The sequence below is a fragment of the Hyperolius riggenbachi genome, chromosome 6 (genome assembly GCF_040937935.1).
Source record: "Hyperolius riggenbachi isolate aHypRig1 chromosome 6, aHypRig1.pri, whole genome shotgun sequence".
Classification (NCBI taxonomy): domain Eukaryota; kingdom Metazoa; phylum Chordata; class Amphibia; order Anura; family Hyperoliidae; genus Hyperolius; species Hyperolius riggenbachi.
The window spans coordinates 81,792,388-81,814,281 of NC_090651.1; the positions used below are offsets into that span (position 1 = coordinate 81,792,388).

The 21,894-nt window shown below is 46.5% G+C and overlaps 1 long non-coding RNA gene across 1 annotated transcript; it reads right to left on the reverse strand.

The window, feature by feature from the left end:
* Window positions 1-9,830: 9,830 nt before the first annotated feature.
* On the reverse strand, window positions 9,831-21,096 carry LOC137520969 (uncharacterized). Its single transcript, XR_011021978.1, has 4 exons — window positions 21,038-21,096; window positions 19,458-19,511; window positions 14,228-14,294; window positions 9,831-9,965 (listed from the first exon to the last, which is right to left on the reverse strand). It is a non-coding gene; the product is annotated as an uncharacterized lncRNA (long non-coding RNA).
* Window positions 21,097-21,894: the final 798 nt, after the last annotated feature.

Below are 21,894 nucleotides of genomic sequence, written 5' to 3' on the forward strand. Positions count from 1 at the left end.
TACTATAGGTTGAGGCTGGTTTCACACTACAAATTGGCATTAGTGTTGCGAGCACTGCACCGCATCAGCAAATACAATCTTTCAGAGAACACCACGTTAGTATATGGTAATCCCTGTCTGGCATCCATCCAAACAGGAAGTGATGCGCACTTGCGGTTACTTCCTCTTTCGGGTATTCGGAAGTGCGCGGAAGCGTATTGTAAAAATACCTTTCTGTGCATGCGCACTGCAACGTTGCAACGCCAACGTGTTTAAAGATCCCTGCGTTGCCATAGACTAACATGACTTCCGGGCCGCTGCAGGAGACCCGTGGTAACGTATGCTCTAGCATAAAATCGGGCACTTCCGCAATGAGGGATGTATGAACTTCCCCATAGACTTTCATTAAACCACGGTAGCAGCGCGGCAATTTGCCACACCGCCACAGTGTGAAAGGGCCCTTAAGGGAGATCCCTAATACATAAGTAACATAAGAAATCAGAATGCATTCAGATATAGAAGGTAAATCTTCAGTTTGGAGTATGACATACAGTATTTATTATCTTTTAGACAATGCAAACTGCCGGGTTGTCCTTCTGATCATCTGCCATAGACGCTGAACAATAATGCAGATCAGATGATACAAAGAGGTAAGTATATAGAAGGGACTCCAACATCACTTAAAAAATACAATATACCATTATACATCATAAGAATATATATACAATCCATAAATCATATTGCAACAGCTGTCATACACGTCTCATATACGTATGAATGTTCATAGTTTCCATTGACGTCAGAGCCAAAAAAACATAGTAGTCATAAGCAATTGAAGAGAAAATGGAAGAAAAAAAGGAAAGAAAAGAAAATGAAAAAAGGTAGACCTCCTTGCTCCCTTGTTCCCCCTCTTCACCTGACGTGAAAAGGGTGTGATATATTATGCTGACACTAGTAAAAAGGCCCGCCCGTTAAAAAACAGGCGCTACCCCCTGCAATGCTTGTGCATACGCGTCCCGCTTGCTCGTTCCCCACCACTCTCTGAAGTATATGCACACAGGGAGCTGCTTGCTTGGAAAAAAGCTTTTATTTCCTACAATGCAATGAGAACCTCTGTGAACCACACACAGCAAACTGTCAGAACCGGCCCTGTGCCCTAACTACCCTGGCTGCGCACATGCTCAGTACAAAAAAGCCAGGGACACACAACCATTCAGTTGATGACGCAGGGACACTTGCATTTTATTGTATAGGATACAGTATTTTCTTTATCTTAGATCAGGAGAGAGTCCAGCCACTTACACGACTCCAGATTGTTAAGTAGTGATATTATTTACCACAGGGACCATATTAGCATGATAGGGAGATGATGAGATTCTGCTGTGCTGTGGTGCTGGCCACAAAGGGTTAATCTCTCAGCTGCAGAGGGAGGAGGTGGCTGGGGTGAGGTAATTGACTTTATCCTGGGGAGTTAGAGCTGTTTACTAGCAGGGGAAGATCCACTCTCTTACCAGCTGCCATTTTTCTGAAGGGATCCTGGGTCACATGACTGTTCCTAAGCAAATTTGTCTGGAATAGCTGCATTAAATAGGAAAATTAACTGTGTAATGGTATAGTCCCCTATTCACCTTAACTAACAATGGGAAAATTGGGAGGATGACCATAAGTGACCACAGTTGTTTCAGCTGTTGAAAAATATATAACGGTTGTTCTAAACTTGCCCTGGACATTCTAAGCTCTTGCATTCACTATATGTCACCTTCTCCCCTGGACATACTGAGAGCTTATATTCACTGTCACCTGCTCCCCTGGACATACTGAGCGCTTGTATTCACTGTCCCCTGCTCCCCTGGACATACTGAGCGCTTGTATTCTCTGTCCCCTGCTCCCCTGGACATATTGAGTGCTTGTATTCACTGTTATCTGCTCCCCTGGACATACTGAGCGCGTATATTCACTGTCCCCTGCTCCCCTGGACATACTGAGATCTTGTATTCACTGTCACCTGCTCCCCTGGACATAGTGAGAGCTTATATTCACTGTCCCCTGCTCCCCTGGACATACTGAGTGCTTGTATTCACTGTCACCTGCTCCCCTGGACATACTGAGCGCTTATATTCACTGTCCCCTGCTCCCCTGGACATACTGAGTGCTTGTATTCACTGTCACCTGCTCCCCTGGACATAGTGAGAGCTTGTATTCACTGTCACCTGCTCCCCTGGACATACTGAGTGCTTGTATTCACTGGCCCTGCTCCCCTGGACATACTGAGCGCTTGTATTCACTGGCCCTGCTCCCCTGGACATACTGAGCGCTTGTATTCACTGTCATCTGCTCCCCTGGACATACTGAGCGCTTGTATTCACTGTCCCCTGCTCCCCTGGACATACTGAGAGCTTGTATTCACTGTCCCCTGCTCCCCTGGACATACTGAGCGCTTGTATTCACTGTCCCCTGCTCCCCTGGACATACTGAGCACTTGTATTCAGTTTTTCTATCTGGTTGACCTGGCTTTGTAACTGTATGTTATCATAGCCTTTGTCTATGAATCTATCAACCAATATTTGGCTCTGCTGTTTGAACTCTTCGACCTCTGTGCAGTTGCGTCTAATGTGCATAAATTGGCCTTGGAATGTTTTCTAGCCATCTCTTGTGGTGGCAACTGCCCTTCGGTATGTATCCATTTTTATCTGTGGGCTTGAAAAACGTTTTAGTACTCAGGCCATTGTGTTGTGTGACTATGACCAGGTCCAGGAAATCCACCTGCTTATCGGCCTTATTAAATGATATTTTAAAAGGTGTCCAGTGGTCATTCATTACTGTGCAAAAGTGATCTAATTGTTCAGCCGGGCCCCTCCAAATAAAAAACAGGTCATCAATAAATTCCAGCTTACTATGTGCTTAGCATCTGGCTTTTGTAGTATTTCTTGTTCCCACTTATGACTTATCCATATAAATGTTGGCCATTGATGGGGCAAATTTTGCCCCCATAGCACATCCTGTTGTTTGTAGGTTATAGGTATAATTATACCAAAAATAATTGTGGTGTAAGGAGTAATCCAACAGCTGCAGTATGAATTGAATTTGCTGGGTTTCCAATTCTGCTTGCTGTGTGAGGGCTTGCTCCACTGCCTCCATTCCCTGTTGATGGGGAATGATTGTATATAGAGATGTCACATCTCCCGCTACAAGAATATCATTTTCCTCAATCTGTATATTTTGCAAGTTTTGTAATAGATGCTTAGTGTCCTTTAAAAGGTAGGGTAGTGTTTTTACTACAGTCTGCAAGAATATATCTATATATTCCCCCACCCTTGTGTGAGGGTACCTACCCCACTTACGATGGGTTTCCCCGGGGGGGGGTCTCTCAACACTTTTATGTACCGGGGGTTAAAGTAAATCACCGGTATGCAGGGGTTTTGGGGTAGTAGGTACTTTAACTCATTGGTAGAAATAATGGTGTCCTTTTCTCCTTGTATTAGTATATTTTTCAGTAATCTCTTGTACTCAACAGTATGATTTCTTGTTCATTTCTGATACGTTTGTTGGTCACTTAGTAATCTGTTCATTTCACCATTATATTGCTGTCTACTCATCACTATCAGCCCACCTCCCTTATCAGCCGGTTTTAAAATAAGATCTTTGTTTTCTGCCAGTTCCATGATTTGTTGGCTTATCACTCTCCCATTTTTTTGTGCTTTAATATCCAATTTGTCTAGATTAGTGTTGGGCGAACACCTAGATGTTCAGGTTCGCGAACGTTCGCCGAACATCGCCGCGATGTTCGGGTGTTCGCGCCGAACTCCGAACATAATGGAAGTCAATGGGGACCCGAACTTTCGTGCTTTGTAAAGCTTCCTTACATGCTACATACCCCAAATTAGCAGGGTATGTGCACCTTGGGAGTGGGTACAAGAGGAAAAAAAATATTTGAAAAAGAGCTTATAGTTTTTGAGAAAATTGATTGTAAAGTTTCAAAGGAAAAACTGTCTTTTAAATGTGGAAAATGTCATGTTTCTTTGCACAGGTAACATGCTTTTTGTCGGCATGCAGTCATAAATGTAATACAGAGAAGAGGTTCCAGGAAAAGGGACCGGTAATGCTAACCCAGCAGCAGCAGCAGCAGCACACGTGATGGAACAGGAGGAGGCGCAGGAGGAGAAGGCCACGCTTTGAGACACAACAACCCAGGCCTTGCATGAGGACAAGAAGCGTGCGGATAGCATGCTTTTTTCCGCCATGCAGTCATAAATGTAATAAAGATGAGAGGTTCCATAAACAGGGACCGGCAACGCTAACCCAGCAGCAGCAGACGTGATGGAAAAGGAGGAGGCGCAGGAGGAGAAGGCCACAGAATGCTATATAGTGTGGCTGAGCGAGGTACACAGAGTGGCAGTAAACAGAATGCTATATAGTGTGGCTGAGCGAGCGGTGTACTACTATTCCCAGCAGACACAGAGTGGCAGTAAACAGTATGCTATATAGTGTGGCTGAGCGAGGTACACAGAGTGGCAGTAAACACAATGCTATATAGTGTGGCTGAGCGAGCGGTGTACTACTATTCCCAGCAGGGACACAATGACTGGGGGGACCCTGGCTAGCGTGGCTGGAGCGCGAACTACCCTGCCTGCCTACCCAAAGCTAAACCCACAGACAAATGGCGGAGATATGACGTGGTTCGGGTATTTATTTACCCGAACCACGTGACAGTTCGGCCAATCAGAGCGCGTTCGGGTCCGAACCACGTGACCCGTTCGGCCAATCACAGCGCTAGCCGAACGTTCGGGGAACGTTCGGCCATGCGCTCTTAGTTCGGCCATGTGGCCGAACGGTTTGGCCGAACACCATCAGGTGTTCGGCCGAACTCGAACATCACCCGAACAGGGTGATGTTCTGCAGAACCCGAACAGTGGCGAACACTGTTCGCCCAACACTAGTCTAGATCTTGAAGAACTGCTTGTTTAAAAGTCTCAATAGTACTCTCTTTGGACTGATCCTGTGGATTGAAGAGGGATCTATGTTTTAATCCAGTGTGGATAAATTCTTGGGGAGTGGGGTTCGCCCTAGTGCTGGGACTCCCTTTGTTTTTTTTTTTTTTTTTGGGGGGGGGGGGGCATAACTAAGACCTTTATCTAGCAATCTAAGTTGCTGGTGAGTTAGTGGAATGCCCTCCCCTTTTATTTGCGTCTTTTTGTGTTTCTCTCTTCAGCCTCCTCTAACTCCTCTCCTGTTCTTTGCTCTCCTCCTTCCCACTCTTCGTCCTGATATATGTGGGGATATTGCCAACTGCTCCTCTGGTCCACCCCTAAAAAACGATCATTGTAATCTGCCAATTGATCATATCGGTTGGTCGTGGGTATGTTTGCATATCCATATTCTTCATTTCTATATGTCCCCTCTCCCTCTGTGTCTAAGATTATAATGTTGTACGAAACGCGTAGGGCGGAGCCAGGTGCGTCTGATGTCACCAGGTCGCGGAAGTGCTTGCCGGCCGCCTGGGATCTGTGAATGCAATAGCGGACACGCCTTAGTGGAGGAACGGGACGCTGACGCCACCAGAGGGGGTGAAACCGCTGGGCTTAACAGCCCGTTAGGCGCTTTAATCACTGAAACCACGTAAGTGCGCTGGAGGGCGCAGGCACAATACAGTTGATTTTACAAAGTTACGCTATGAGCGATTTTATTGTTTGTTTTACATGGAATCTGGATTAACCACTTGCCGACCGCGCACTCATAACGCACGTCGGCAAAGTGGCAGCTGCAGGACCAGCGACGCAGATCTGCGTCGCCGGCTGCAGGCTAATTAATCAGGAAGCAGCCGCTCGCGCGAGCGGCTGCTTCCTGTCAATTCACGGCGGGGGGCTCCGTGAATAGCCTGCGGGCCGCCGATCGCGGCTCGCAGGCTAAGTGTAAACACAAGCGGAAATAATCCACTTTGTTTACATTTGTACAAAGCTGCTAACAGTAGCAGCGTTGTACCAGATCAGCGATCCCCGGCCAATCAGCGGCCGGGGATCGCTGTCACATGACAGGCAGGAGCCTGTTAGAGGCTGCACAGGACAGATCCGTTCCTGTGCAGCCTCGGATCTCCGGGGAAGGGAGGGAGGGGGGGAATTTCGCCGCGGAGGGGGGCTTTGAGGTGCCCCCCCCCCGCAACACCCAGGCAGGCAGGAGCGATCAGACCCCCCCAGCACATCATCCCCCTAGTGGGGAAACAAGGGGGGCGATCTGGTCGCTCTGCCTGGTGTTTGATCTGTGCTGAAGGCTGCACAGCCCACCCAGCACAGATCAGCTAAAACAGCGCTGGTCCTTAAAGGGACTCCGAGCTCATAAAAAAAATGAAAGTTGTACTCACCTGGGGCTTTCTCCAGCCCAGTGCTGGTCGGGAGGTCCCACGACGGCGTCCTGGCTCTTCTCCTTCTCCCCGCTCCGGAATGGCTGACAGGCCGCAGCCCGGGCGACACTCAGCAGAGTGTCGGGCTGCTCCTTCCGCATATGACGCGGATTATGTCACACGCCGCCCGCCTCGCGTCATCACGGCGGCCGCGTGGCAGTACAGCGCATGCGCGCTTTATTCGCGCATGCACAGTACTTTCATGCCGGCCGCCGTGATGACGCGAGGCGGCCAGCGTGACGTAATCCGCGTCATATGCGGAAGGAGCAGCCCGACACTCTGCTGAGTGTCGCCCGGGCTGCGGCCTGTCAGCCATTCCGGAGCGGGGAGAAGGAGAAGAGCCAGGACGCCGTCGTGGGACCTCCCGACCAGCACTGGGCTGGAGAAAGCCCCAGGTGAGTACAACTTTCATTTTTTTTATGAGCTCGGAGTCACTTTAAGGGGGGGGGGGGGGGGTAAAGGCTGGGTCATCAAGTGGTTAAAATCTTTGACTACTTATGACGGGAGCAGCTGCAGCTTGGTCATTGATTGACAACATATGCTAGACCAGACATGGGCAAACTTGGCCCTCCAGCTGTTAAGGAACTACAAGTCCCACAATGCATTGCAGGAGTCTGACAGCCACAGGCATGACTCATAAAGGCAAATGCATTGTGGGACTTGTAGTTCCGTAACAGCTGGAGGGCTGAGTTTGCCCATGCCTGTGCTAGACCCACCTGGATTTGAGGTGGAGATGATCTGGTGAGCGGTTACTATTGTGGGAGAGCCTGCCATGTTCACACTTTGTTTTGAGTCACGTGTGCATCACCTTTCACCTGGGGAGTATGGCCATTGGCAGTTATCACAGTAACGCACTATGTGCAGTATGTTTACCTTTTGCACATAAAAGGAATGGTAGAAGAGGAGCGCTGTCTCTCATCATTGCACTGCTCATCATCTGTCACCTGCTCCCTTGAATTCACTGTCAATTACCACGTCACAAAAATCGTGTGTGTTTTTTTACCCTTCAGTGACTAAGGAGTCGCTTTGTTTGTGGTGGTACCGTTGATCTTTAACAAATCATCTGGTAGGTATAAATCAGAGGCGTAACTAGAAATACTGGGCCCCCCTCGCTTTCTGCACAGGAAAACTGAGAACCAACATTATTCAATTGGCTAGTGCACACTTAAATGTGTTTTTCCAATGCAGATGAAAACAGACAGCAGTAAAGCACTGCTTGCATTTTCTCTATCAATTACATTCACTTCTGTGATTAAACATGCATGTTTTCACACATACAGACACACATGGGGCCTGATTCACAAAGCCGTGATGAATGCTATCGTGATAAGCTCAGCACGCGGGTTAGCACACGTACAGGTTTGCGCATTATAATAAAGGTTTGCACGCATTAAGTTTCCCCGTTCACGCGCTAACCCATATGTTAGCGCGTGATCGGGAAAGTTAATGCACGCAAACTTTTACTATTACACGTGCAAACCTGTATGCGCGCTAACCCGCGTGCTGAGCTTAACACGGCCGTGATAGCATTTACCACGGCTTTGTGAATCAAGCCCATGGTTTGTAGAAAACGCATACAGAAAACCTATAGACAAGTGCCGGCCTCAGCTTATTACACTGACTCTGACCATCTAAGATGAAGCAGAACTGGCTCTGCAGACCCCTCCAGAATCATTACAGTACACAGCACTTGGGGAGGGGTAGAGAGGTTGGGGGTAGGGCACTGTACTAAAGATCCTGCTGCACACTGAATAGGGACTGTCTACAAATCTTTGTATGATTCCTTATCAGTGGCTGAGCAGATGCAGTCATTAGAAAATATGTGCAGAGAGCAGAAAGTTTTTTTCTCTCCTTGCCCTTTGTTTTCAGTTTCTTGGCCTCTGAGCCCCCCTGCTGCTGCATCCTTTGCAGGGTCTATTGTTACTCACCTGGTATCAATCGGCTTTAGCAAGTTCAAACCACCTATCAACATTAATCAGCACTGCATGTCGTATAAAGAGATGTAATATGAGTTGTTTATTGACACACTATTATGCAGTGATAGATCATCTACCTAATAATTGCTAAACAAGTCACCCTCACCCCCACTCGCCCAATTACAGACAGGCCCTCCGGTCACTGCTGGGTGATAATGCATACTGGGGATGTTTGTGGTGTGATCTTATAGTACATTTTGAAGAACCTTTAACTAGGTGAAAACAACTATCTAAGCAGTCAAGCTACACAGAGCAGGGGTCTTTGCCATTATATAAAAAAGGATTCTGTCACTGACCTTTGAGGGCTCTAATACTGAGTAGTGAGGATAGACAAGTCAAGATGGGGGATTCATGATACATTTATTATGAATAATATTATCTTCATTATTATCATGATAAAGAACAGAATTTTGTTCATGAAATTTCAAGATGATGTTGCAGCAGTCAAGGCAAGACACTGTGCTGAGTGCTTGGTGGTTCATTGGGATATGAAGGAGTGTATTTTGAGTTGTTAAGCAGGTGGAATTGGTAGGACCAGAGACAGAGTCGAAGGTAACACTAAAAGTGCATAGACATGCACGAGTACTGTTGCCTACAGTGATCTTCTCTCAGGCAGTTGGTCAGTGCTGTACAAATAAGTTGCTTGCCTATAGGCTAGCGACGCATTCTGTTGCTATGGAGGGGGGAAGAGGGATGAAGAAGGAGCAATGTAGAGTGGATAGGATGAAAAGGGGAAAATGGCCTTGACCTGCACTCAAGAGAGATGATCTGTCGGCAATGCTTCGGGGGCGGCGTACACACGCTAGATTCTCAGTAGACAGCTCCGACCGTCCTTCTCAGCTAAGAACCAGCTAGCTTGTGTCACCATCAGTCCAGTTACAAATATGAGCAAATTCTCCTCAGTCCAGTATTATTTCTTGATTTTGTGTAGCTGGTGCTTTGAGCTAAGGCCTCAGGTTGTATCAGTCAGACTTCTGCACATTAAAAGTTAGGTTGATGGTCTGCTGCATCTCCAGGGTGGTGGTAAAGGAAAGTAAGTTATTGAGCTTTTTTTGTCCTCAAGTTGACATCGAAGTGTTATACTGCCCTTAGGATGGTGATAATAAACTACTGCTCCCTCAGCTTGTTGGTGAAGATGGGTTATTTTGCTCTTATAATGTTGGTAGACTTTTAGGTCCCCATTCTAAATGTGATGGTCTATGGAGTCCTCAGTGAAGAAGAAGGACTGCTATTCACTCACTCTAGTAGGAAAAAAAATGGGTCCACAGGTTGATGGAAATGTCAGAATTTCAGAATAGAAGCAGGGTGTTGTCCTGTCTTCTGGCTGATCGTGAGTTCCTGAGCCCGCAGCCTGGTGGTAATGGGTAGTTGTGCCCTTGAGCCTGATTGGCACTGGCTGCTGTGTGCTATGCTGCATATCTGCTGATAAAGAACTCTGTCTTCTGGGCTCAGGCTGGTGAAAATAAGCCATTGTGTCCTCAAGCTGGCAAGATTGTTGATGTTATTTCATGTAGACGGGGCAGGCCATAGTGTTGGTGATCCCAATATGCCCTCATAAAGACACCGATTGTTGGTGTCACGATTTGGAAATTAGATCTGGGGCTGGAGCTGAAGATCTGAAAGAAATGCAAGTTAGGATGTACCAATGAATAGATGGAGAGCATTATTACATATCGATACAGAAAAACTGATTACAGTGAAGTGTTCCCTTTAGGTAAAGGGGTACTTTCACTGGTCAGTTGTGAAGATGTTCGCTGGTTTAATCTCTTACTCAGACAGATTAAAAATGCTTCTACTAAATCCCAATGTTATCATCTGCTTTTATTTTGTGCGTCTAAATACCAAGACCTTAAGTGTAGATAGAGAAAAGGAGAGGTCCGAGTACTGAGCCTTGGGGAACTGCAACAGTGAGGTGTCGTGGAGAGGAAGTAGTGCCTTAGTGAGTTACTCTGAAGGTCTTATCTGTGAGATAAGAGGAAACACACCCGAAACAAGCATATCGCTAATTCAGTCATACTTTAGTCAGATAAATCTGATCTGCATGCTTGTTCAGGGTCTATGGCTAAAAGTATTAGAGGCAGAGGATTAGATGGACAGCCATGCAATCTGCATTGTTTAAAAGGAAAGAAATATGTCAGTCTCCATATTCCCCTCACTTCAGTTGTCTTTTAAATATAAACTGCTCTGCCCAGTATACAAAATCCATCCACCATACCTCCTCTTCATACATCTCCAATCTGATCCATAGATACTCCCCAACCCCTCTCTGCTACTCCAGCACGCTACGGATGTCAGCTCCTCGCATCACTTGCTCACTCGCAGGATTCCTGGACTTCTACAGAGCAGCCCCTACTCTACGGAACTCCCTCCACCCATCTGGCTCACCCCATCATTCAAGCAGGCCTTAAAGACCCATTTGTTTACCATAACCTACTTTTTTTTATTTTCCTATCATTTAATTAGCTCCAATCCTCCATTGAACTGCCACCCCAGCCCCTCTAATGTGGCCAATATGGTTGGGCCGAACCTCCGATTTTAGGTTCGCGAACTTTCGCGGAACGTTCGGTTCGCGTTAAAGTTCGCGAACCGCAATAGACTTCAATGGGGATGCGAACTTTGAAAAAAAAAAAAAATTATGCTGGCCACAAAAGTGATGGAAAAGATGTTTCAAGGGGTCTAACACCTGGAGGGGGGCATGGCGGAGTGGGATACACGCCAAAAGTCCCCGGGAAAAATCTGGATTTGATGCAAAGCAGCGTTTTAAGGGCAGAAATCACATTGAATGCTAAATGACAGGCCTAAAGTGCTTTAAAACATCTTGCATGTGTATACATCAATCAGGTAGTGTAATTAACCACCCTGGTGTTCTGATTAAATCGCCAGGGTGGCTGCGGGAGGGTTTTTTTTAAATAAAAAAAAAACTATTTCATGCAGCCAACTGAAAGTTGGCTGCATGAAAGCCAACTAGAGGGCGCTCCGGAGGCGTTCTTCCGATCGCCTCCGGCGGCCAGAAGTAACACGGAAGGCCGCAATAAGCGGCCTTCCGTGTTTCGCTTACCTCGTCGCCATGGCGACGAGCGGAGTGACGTCATGGACGTCAGCCGACGTCCTGACATCAGCCGCCTCCGATCCAGCCCTTAGCGCTGGCCGGAACTGTTTGTTCCGGCTACGCTGGGCTCGGGCGGCTGGGGGGACCCTTTTTCGCCGCTGTAGCGGCGATCAGGCAGCACACGCGGCTGGCAAAGTGCCGGCTGCGTGTGCTGCTTTTTATTTGGTGAAAATCGGCCCAGCAGGGCCTGAGCGGCAGCCTCTGGCGGTGTTGGACGAGCTGAGCTCGTCCAGACCGCTCAGCTGGTTAAGGTACTGCTTCACACTGACACACCAAACTCACCGTGTAACGCACCGCAAACAGCTGTTTGTGTAGTGACGGCCGTGCTGGACTGGTGCGCACCATGGCGAGAGTGCAGGTTTTGGTGGCGTTACAGCCCATATGGTCGCCTGGCTGATGTAGCTGAATGACAGAACAGTGACTGTCCAGCTGATCAAATTTGGTTTGACCACAATGAAGCAACGACCTTATTATCTTTTGTGTGCCCCCCGAGACACTCATCTAGGCGCCGGTCATTGCTTCATTGTGATACGCAAGCCCCTTCACCACGGCAAGGTAATGATCACGAAGGGGAATGGGCGCATGTACATGCCTTTTCTTTTGTTGTTGCAGCTGCCCGCAGTGCAGCCAGAAAAATTAGGCAGTCATGTACACGCACCAGAAAAATTATTACAGCGGCCGCTGCTAGCAGCGGCCTAAAAAATTCAGCAATCCGCCTGGAGTCCCGGACCCTGTTGGTGGTGGCGGAGAAGGTAGTCAAGCGGCCTGCAGGCAGACATGCTGTGTGGAGGGACAGGCCAGGCAGCCAGTCACACGGCGTGCAGGCAGAGATGCTGTGTGTGCGGGGACTGACTTAGTCTTGGGGCGAGCAGCAGCCCTCCGGGATCCATGCCTCATTCATTTTGATAAAGGTGAGGTACTTAACACTTTTGTGACTTCCACTGAACAGAACAGGTATACAGTAGCGGGTCCACTGAACAGAACAGGTATGCAGTGGCGGGTTCACTGAACAGTACAGGTATACAGTGGCGGGTTCACAGAACAGGTATGCAGTGGCAGGTTCACTGAACAGAACAGGTATGCAGTGGCGGGTTCACTGAACAGGTATACAGTGGCGGGTTCACTGAACAGAACAGGTATACAGTGGCGGGTCCACTGAACAGAACAGGTATGCAGTGGCGGGTTCACAGAACAGGTATGCAGTGGCAGGTTCACTGAACAGAACAGGTATGCAGTGGCGGGTCCACTGAACAGAACAGGTATGCAGTGGCAGGTTCACTGAACACAACAGGTATGCAGTGGTGGGTTCACTGAACAGGTATGCAGTGGTGGGTTCACAGAACACGTATGCAGTGGCGGGTTCACTGAACAGGTATGCAGTGGCAGGTTAACTGAACAGGTATGCAGTGGTGGGTTCACTGAACAGGTATGCAGTGGTGGGTTCACAGTACAGGTATGCAGTGGTGCGTTCACAGAACAGGTATGCAGTGTTGGGTTCACTGAACAGGTATGCAGTGGTGGGTTCACAGTACAGGTATGCAGTGGTGGGTTCACAGAACAGGTATGCAGCCAGGAACAAGCTAAGCCTAACTAATCTTTCCCTATGAGAGACAGTCTGCAGCAGCTCGCCCTACTCTCACTAATGCAGGCACACGAGTGACCGTAATGGCCGCCGCTGCCTGCCTTATATAAGGGGGGTGGGGCTCCAGGGGCTAGTGTAGCCTAATTGGCTACACTGGGCCTGCTGACTGTGATGTAGAGGGTCAAAGTTGACCCTCCATGTGCATTATGGGGCGAACCGAACTTCCGCAAAGGTTCGCCTGCGGGACGCGAACGCGAACCACGGAAGTTCGCATGGAACCGTTCGCAGGTGAACCGTTCGGCCCAACTCTAGTGGCCAATTCCTCCACCCCTCAGATTGTAAGCCTATTTGACAGGGTCCTCTTCCATGTGTGCTCTTTTCTGCCACCATTTGGACTCAGTGGGGGATATTTATTAATGCACTACTGACAGTTTTTTCTTCCTTATCTGTTCTAACCAGCAGGGGGAACAGTTCTGCATGATAATAAGAACCTTCTTAAATCCTAGGTAATAGTGGCAATTTAGCATGAATTTCTAGAGCTGCACTACAGTTAAGAAAAGTGCAAATACATCCCTAAGCTGGTGCAGATTAAGAAGTGCTTGATAGCAGTTCTACAGATGTAGAACTACAGGCTAGACATGATTGCAGAGTGCAGGCTATACATGATTTGTGATGTGCTCCTCCCCCTACTGAATTCCTCCTCAGAGCCTGCTGCTATCAATACAGCAGGTGTGTTTGTTACCTCAGAAACAGCAATTCCCCTCACGCACTGCACTGTCTGAGAGACCTTCCTAGCTCCTCCTATTTTACAACAGTTTTAGAAGGAATCTGCACTATCTAATGATTTCTATGATGCCTGAGACAGTTCTGCATGGATTTCTAAAAACCTACTAATATTTTGTCTCAGACACCCTTGATAAATCTGGCCCAGTGACCCTCCTTCCGGGAGCTACAGGAAGAGGTGAGGACAGCGCACGGAGGATCAGTAAGTAGTTTTTGTCCTGCATGGGGAAGGTTTGTCCTATTTTTGTCCTGTTGCTATCTGGTCTTGACTCTTGCTATAATAAGTGTCTCCTAGAAAGAGTTCCACATATGACATATGGTCACTCAATGACTTGGCTGCAGAGAAACAGGGCAGAACTAGTGGGTCCATATTAGGGAATAGAGTAGCTAGTGGCTTTTCTCACCCATCGTTTATAGATGATGGTCCAGCTGTCTCCCCTGCAGCAAACTCCTTTACTTCATTCACCTCATCTGAAACAAAACACAAGAATGTGATAATCTTGCTCACATGGTGGTTTTCTAAACAAATTATTCCATGAATTTCTGTCAAGTTCCTAATATCAACGTGTCACAGAACGGTCTGCAGGTGGTAGCAGTCCTGTGGTGTTTTGAGCAGCTTAAAGGACCACTATCGTGAAAAAAGTAGGCAGTTAAAATCTGACAGAACCAACAGGTTTTGGGCCAGTCCACCTCCTCATAGGGAGAATCTCAGGGTTTTCTTTGTTTTCAACAGCATTTCCTGAACAGCGGTTGCAAAGTCTAACTGACAAAATAGTGTGCAAGTGAGTAGGGAGGCTGGCTGGTTTCTTACTATTTTGGCATTTAAACTACTGTTCCGGAAATGATGTTGAAATCAAAGAATATCCTGAGAATCCCCCATGAGGAGATGGACTGGCCCAAAACCTGTCGGTTCTGTCAGATTTTAAATGCCTACTTTTTTCGCGATAGTGGTCCTTCAACAAGTCTAAACCGGGATAGGTGAGCTGCAGGGTAAACCCCTGCAAGTTCACAAGTCTATGCCACCCCATAACAGGTAAGCAGAACCATATTTACTATATGGCAAAGAGGCTGGCACTAAAGAGACAGGTGAATGTGGCCAGACCCACCTACGTAAACAGAATTTTGTAGTGTATATATGTACCTGCTCATGGAGTTGCACATGTAATAGCTTTAGTATTGCACTGTTACCACTTCTGTTTTGAAAAGTTACTTTAATTCAGCATAATGGGAAGAAGGTGGCGGCACTCAATAATATAAAACAATTAAAAACAGCTTATAATGGAGAGGCAGTGGTGAGACTCACCTCTCCTAAAGAAAAAAAGGCAATGGTGGCTTGATTTAAACAAGACGATTTATTTACGGTATACCACAAAACAAAGGTATGACAATGCATTTTGCAGGCTTTACCCACTTCCTCAGGTCAATGATACCTAAAAACAAGTAGTCAATGGTCGAGTAGAGAACAATACGAGCGTCCTGTATTGGAGGCTTATGCTATTGGGTCCTGTTTTTCTCTTTTGTGTATCCGTCGGTTCCTGGATTGTCCGAGTCCATCCCCCTTTTAGTTCATAATATTTTTTTGGGTGTTTATTTGCATTAGAGAGGCATAAAGTAAGGTGTGGCAACTGTTGAAGGGCAGTACTCAAGGAGTCAGGTTTTCTATGCCTATTGGCTCTTCAAAAGGATCATGGGTTCCAGGTAAGCAAACAGAGAGCAGCTGCCATCTGCGACGGCTTTCATTTGAAATTCCTCTCCCTCTATATATTGCTCTTCAGCAGATCAAAGTAGACTGTCCTGAATGTGGCCCGCCATGTACTCTATGGATGGTGGCCTGGAGAAATTCATAAATGTAATAGTCTGTGCTCTTCCATGAATAGTGTCTGATCACACATGGATACATGAGCTAATTTATATACTCTAATGTATAGTGACCTGAAGAAATGGATAAATGTGAAAATCTATGCACTCCTGGGGATAGTGGCCAGCGGAAGTGGAAAGCTGCAATAACAACACTGGCTGATCCTGTGTCTCTAAGGCTTGGGACCCACTGGCAGTGCTTGTCTGGAGATTGCGAAACGCTGTGATTTGATTCACTATTCGCAGAGCAATTGCGATTTGACTCTGCTGCTATTATCACTCTGCGAGTGGAACCACCCATTAAAGGTTCTACTGTTGCAGAGCTTTGCTGATCGGCAAGTGCTGCAAAAACATTGCCAGTGGGCCCCAGGCTTAATTCTTTCAACCGCTGGCCCAAAAAAAGCATAAACATCAGGTTCTATGATGAAAGTATCATCCTCTTTCCCGCATGCTTGTTCCAGGCTTGTGGTCCGGACAACAGTGATGGCAAAAATTGTTAGCTGGTGAACAGTCCCTGTGCAGTGGCCTCGGGGTTAATTCTGGGTTTGGCAATGTCTGTCAGTTTTGTGCAGGCTCTGGTCCTAGATCAGCAAGACAGCCAGGCAATTGACATTCTTTAAATGGAAGTAAATATGGCAGCCACCATAGCCCTCTTGCTAAAGGCCCCTTTAAATTAGTCTTTTAATGTGTAACTGTTGGGCATAAAATCAAAAATCAATTCTTTATTTTTATCTAGTAAACACAAGTAATAAGGATGCTAACCAGGCAATCCAAAAGTTACTCTTACTTTTCTTCTCCATAAAACATCATTCCCCAGTTTCCCTGGCTCCTATTTGGTACATCTGCCGTTCAAAGGAAGTTGCAGGGCATGCTGGGTTTTCTTTTTTTCTTCTTTTCTCTCCCCTCAGACATAGCTAATGCAGCCTGACTGGATGAATCCTCTTTCCCTCCCATTTTCCCTTCCCACACCTCTGTTCCTCTCTGATTGGCCAATATTTCTCATGCTGAGACAACACACTTTCCACTGCAGTGTTGGGTGGGAGTGTCTGAAGACTGGGAAGGAGGGTGGGCAATGACACAACGACAAAGTAAGGGAGGAAATGATGTCAGGATTGACTTCAAGATAGACACAGTCAAAATGGAAAATCCGAAGAAGGATTTTCTCTTATTTTACTATAGAAAAATCACTAAAATCAAAATGTGGACAGTGCAATACATATGTTATATAAGTAATGCAAGTATTTATTTACTTATATATGTGTTTGTTTTTTTGAGATAGTATGGCTGACAGCTCCTCTTTAAATCAGCTCCTCTGTGTCACCGCCTGCTGCAGTATCCAATTTCATTCATATTCTTTCATTCATTCAGCTAAGGAAATCTGCAGCAACACTAAAATCTCATTAGAGAATCAGACACTACAGAATGTAGAGCTATTCTATATTTTAACACATTCTCCATGATCTGCATGTCTCTGCCAGAAGGTAAATCTACATACTAGCTGCTTATTTCCATATCCAAAGCCCCCCGCAGCTACTAAACGCTGCTCATCCCTCTGCAAACATGGCTAATGTATATACTCTATTACAACAGATGAATTAGTCATCAGGCTGCCTGTGACCAGCCCAGGATGCATTTCTCCTCGGGACAATACATTTTAATGTTGGATGAATAACTTTAACATGATGGGATTATGTTGTTATTTGTGTAAAGCCCAGCGATGAGGCGGACGCACACTGGAAAATGAATCCCATTACTGAAGTGTGCGGTGATGATGCAGATCTGCTGCTATTATGCATTCATGGGAACTTGAAGTGAGAGGGATTATGGAGGCTGACATTTTTAATAGTAAACAAAACCTGTTGAATGGTAGCTGCTGATCCTCTGCCTCTAGTACTTTTAGCCATAGGCCCTGAACAAGCATGCAGATCAGAGGTTTCCGACACAAATCTGACAAGATTAGCTGCATGCTTGTTTCAGGTGAGTGAATCAGACTCTGTTGATGCCAAAATGATTAACAGGACTGTTAGGCAACTGGTATAGTTTAACAGGAAATAAATATTGCCGTCCCCATATACCTCTCGCTTCAGGTTCCCTTTAACCTCTTGAGGAGCGCAGTGCTAAACCCCCCTAGTGACCAGGCCATTTTTAGTAAAATAGGCCCATGCAGCTTTAAGGCCAAGCTGCAGGGCCGCACAACACAGCACACAAGTGATCCCCCCCCTCCTTTTCACCCCACCAACAGAGCTCTCTGTTGGTCGGGTCTGATCGCTCGCCCATGTTTATTTTTGTTTATATAAATATTTTTTTTATTGTTTTTCTAATAAAAACTACTATTTCTTTAAATATTTTCCCTCCCTCCCCACAGCCGGCCAATCATGGCGATCGGCTGTCATAGGCTTCTGCCTATGACAGCCGATCGCTCTCCAGTGTCCCAAGGAGACAGCCGTGTCACACGGCTGTCACCAGTACAGCGCTGCTGCTGTACAATGTATTTAGACGGCGATCACGCCGTCTAACAGTCTCCCGAGCGGCGATTGCCGGTCCGAGACTGAAGGAGGGGAGGAGCTCTCCCCCTGAACAGGAGATGCGCGCGCAGGCTGCGCGCAATCTCCTGCACTGCGAGACCCAAGGACTTTACGCAGATCAGCGTGACGCGGTCGACAAGCAGTTAAAGTGTACCCGAGGCAACATGTGACATGATGAGATAAACGTTTATGTACAGTGCAAAAATATTAATAAAATTAAGAACCAGGTTGTTTTATTAAAATCGTAAAATCTAAAATCGTAATCGCAAACGTTTTGCGATTTTGTGCTGCGTTTTTTTCCCCCTCCCGGCGCTCCACTGCGCGCTGCATTTTTGGTAAAAAGCGATTTTCTAAGCGCTTTTCCAGCGCAGTTTTGTCATTCACTCCCTGACACAAATCAGGAAGTGAACTCTTTGACCCGGAAAAGAATAAATATAATGCATTTATTCGAAAAAAAAAGCAAACGCATACACTGCATAAACCGGTTTTGTGAGGGTTTAGCGCTCTTTCTATACCTTCCATTATAGCAAAAACCCCCCCAAAAACGTACAGGCACCGATTTGCTGACCGCAAAGCGGAAGCAAGGTGCTGATATGAATCTTCTCATAGAGATTCATTGCACAATTGTTTTGTGGGCAATTTTGAAAATTGCCTGCACTGGAAAAAAGGGCATAAACGCCCTTAGTGTGAACGAACCCTGAAAGAGTTAATTTTTAGGCATGGAAGTGACAGTTTCTGCATTGTCGGTACCTTGTCAGGAATATAGCGAACATCGCTGATAAGCACATGACAGCCATAAAGGTTTTCCTGGCAGAATACAACTTCTAAGAGCAGGGGAAGATAAAGGTCACTAGTTCATGTATTTTCATTTAGGGACACTTAATAGGCTGCCATTGAGCAGAGACAACAAAAAAATCAATCTACTTTGTAAATGTTTAAATATAAAATAAAACCATGGGATATATTTTTCAAAAAGTCATTTTTAGGAGTAGGAGGATAAATACAATTGTTTATCTCATCAGTTTATTTTCACCTCGGGTTCACTTTAAAGAAGCAACACTTCAGGACGTGAGCTGAGTGCATGGCCAGTGCTAATGTGGTTTTTATCTAGAGCCCATCCTAAGCATGGCGTCACATTAAAGTGTGAAGAGAGAGGATTTGCACACAGCATACAGGATATCATGTGAAGTGAAAGGTCCTTCTCACATGACACACAATGGGAGGGGTGACAGGAGAAAACTATGTCACATACTGTCCTGCCTGTGGCCTTCTGCAGTGGGAGGAAGAGGCTGAACTCTGCAGCGTCCTGCAAGATTAAAAAAAAAAAAAAAAAAATATGTGACAGGCATTCTCAATCTAGCAGAGCATTGCGCATTTGTAGAGGATTTCCATGAGGCTTGGGCATAGCATGGTATAAGCCGCTAAAAGTTTTTAAAGTGGCACTATAGTGAGAGGGATATGTAGGCTGCCATATTTATTTTTTTTAAAGAATGCCAGTTGCCTGGCAGTCGTCTTGATGTTATCGGCTGCAGTAATATCTGAACCACACTCCTGAGGCTAATAGTCATGGTCATGTTTTGGAGAAGCATGGGATTTGTTTGATCAGCTGATATATTTGCAAAGCTCTGATTTGCTGTGATCAAATCCTGCTTTAGCACAAGATCATGACTAGCAAATCAGACACACATCTATGATCTGACCAAACTGATCACATGCTTCTCCAGGAGTTCTCCTAGACATGACTATCACTACCGGCTAATATGGCCAGACTTTATTCAGAGCATTTGATATTCATACTCATTCTGAGTTGATGGCTGAACGTATTAGAGACAGAAGATCAGCCAACAGCCTGGCAACTGGCATAGTTTATAAGGAAATACATATGGCAGCTTTCACAATTCCCTTACTTTGTGTCATCATGTTCAGCAGGAAAATCCATGGCACTTTTTCAATTCACTTTTTCTCCTGAGTTTTCTCCTAGGTGGTATTTCATAAACAACAGCAACAAATAACATTTGTAAAGCGCTTTTCTTCAGTAGGACTCAAAGCGCATAAGCTTGGCTCAGACCAGTTATTGGTTGATTGGTAAATGTTGATACAGAGAAAGAATTCTACAAGTCCGCAAATGCCAGGCCACACAAGTGGTTTTTCAGTCTGGATTTGAATAACTCCGTAGATGGAGCTGTCTTTACTGGGTGTGGTAGAGAATTCCAAAGGGTATGGGCAGCATAACAGAAAGCTCTGGCTCCAAAGGTTTTGAGGTGCACTCTGGGAGTGTCCAAGTTCATGGAACCTGCTGATCTGATGTTGTGAGAGGTGTGGTGCAGCTTCAGCAAGTCCTTCATATATCCAGGGCCCAAATAGTGAAGTGATTTAAATGTCAGCAGTCTAATCTTGAAGAGCATTCTCCATTTTACAGGTAGCCAGTGCAGGGAGCAAAGGATTAGTGTAATGTGACAGTGGTGAGGCTGGTTTGTTAGCAATCTGCCAGCAGGGTTCTGCACTAATTGCAGGTGGAGCAGGTCCTTGTTTGGGAGGCCGAGTGCTGAAAAGTTATTTTAATTAGAAGCTGAAACATTTTCTCTTAGGAGATAAGTGAATTGAATAAGGTCCCACATGTCATGTCAAACTTCTGCAACTGATTGAGTGGGTCTGAGTGTGAAACATATGTATATAATTTTATGTAAGTTTTCATTGTTTCAGAGTCTCTCATCAGGGATGCAGAAATGTTTAGTATACCATAGACATATCATTGCATCGCACTGGGATGCGACACAATGCAACGTACGCAGAGTGAAAGTGCATACAAATTTCTCTAACTGAAACACTTACCTGGACCGAGGTTCTGCCACACCTGAAGCAGTGGAGCAATGGCTATAAGAAGGCCTAGAAGTAGAAGGAGAAATGTTGCGAACATGTAGAAATCAAGCGTTACACTCATATATTTTTATTACAGTCCTGTTTCCACAATTAGAAATGGGAAACTGTAAAATGTACATAAAACAGTGAAATGATTTACAAATCGTTTGAGCCCCATATTTTATTCAAAACAGTACCACGATAACATATCACATGATTAACCACTTGAGGACCCACCCTTTACCCCCCCTTAAGGACCAGCGCTGTTTGTTGGGATCTGTGCTGGGTGGGCTCTGCAGCCCCCAGCACAGATCAGCGGGCACGCAGAGCGATCAGATCGCCCCCCCTTTTTCCCCCCCATGGGGATGATGTGCAGGGGGGGGTCTGATCGCTCCGGTCTGCAGGCATGTTGCGGGGGGGGGGGGCACCTCAAAGCCCCCCTCCGCGGCAAAATTGCCCCCCTCCCTCTCCTACCTGTCATGCCCAGTGATCCGGGCTGCACAGGACGCTATCCGTCCTGTGCAGCCAGTGACAGGACGTCCCCTGTCACATGGCGGCGATCCCCGGCCGCTGATTGGCCGGGGATCGCCGATCTGCCTTACGGCGCTGCTGCGCAGCAGCGCCGTACAATGTAAACAAAGCGGATTATTTCCGCTTGTGTTTACATTTAGCCTGCGAGCCGCCATCGGCGGCCCGCAGGCTATTCACGGAGCCCCCCACCGTGAATTGACAGGAAGCTCGCGCGAGCGGCTGCTTCCTGATTAATTAGCCTGCAGCCGGCGACGCAGAACTGCGTCGCTGGTCCTGCAGCTGCCACTTTGCCGACGCAC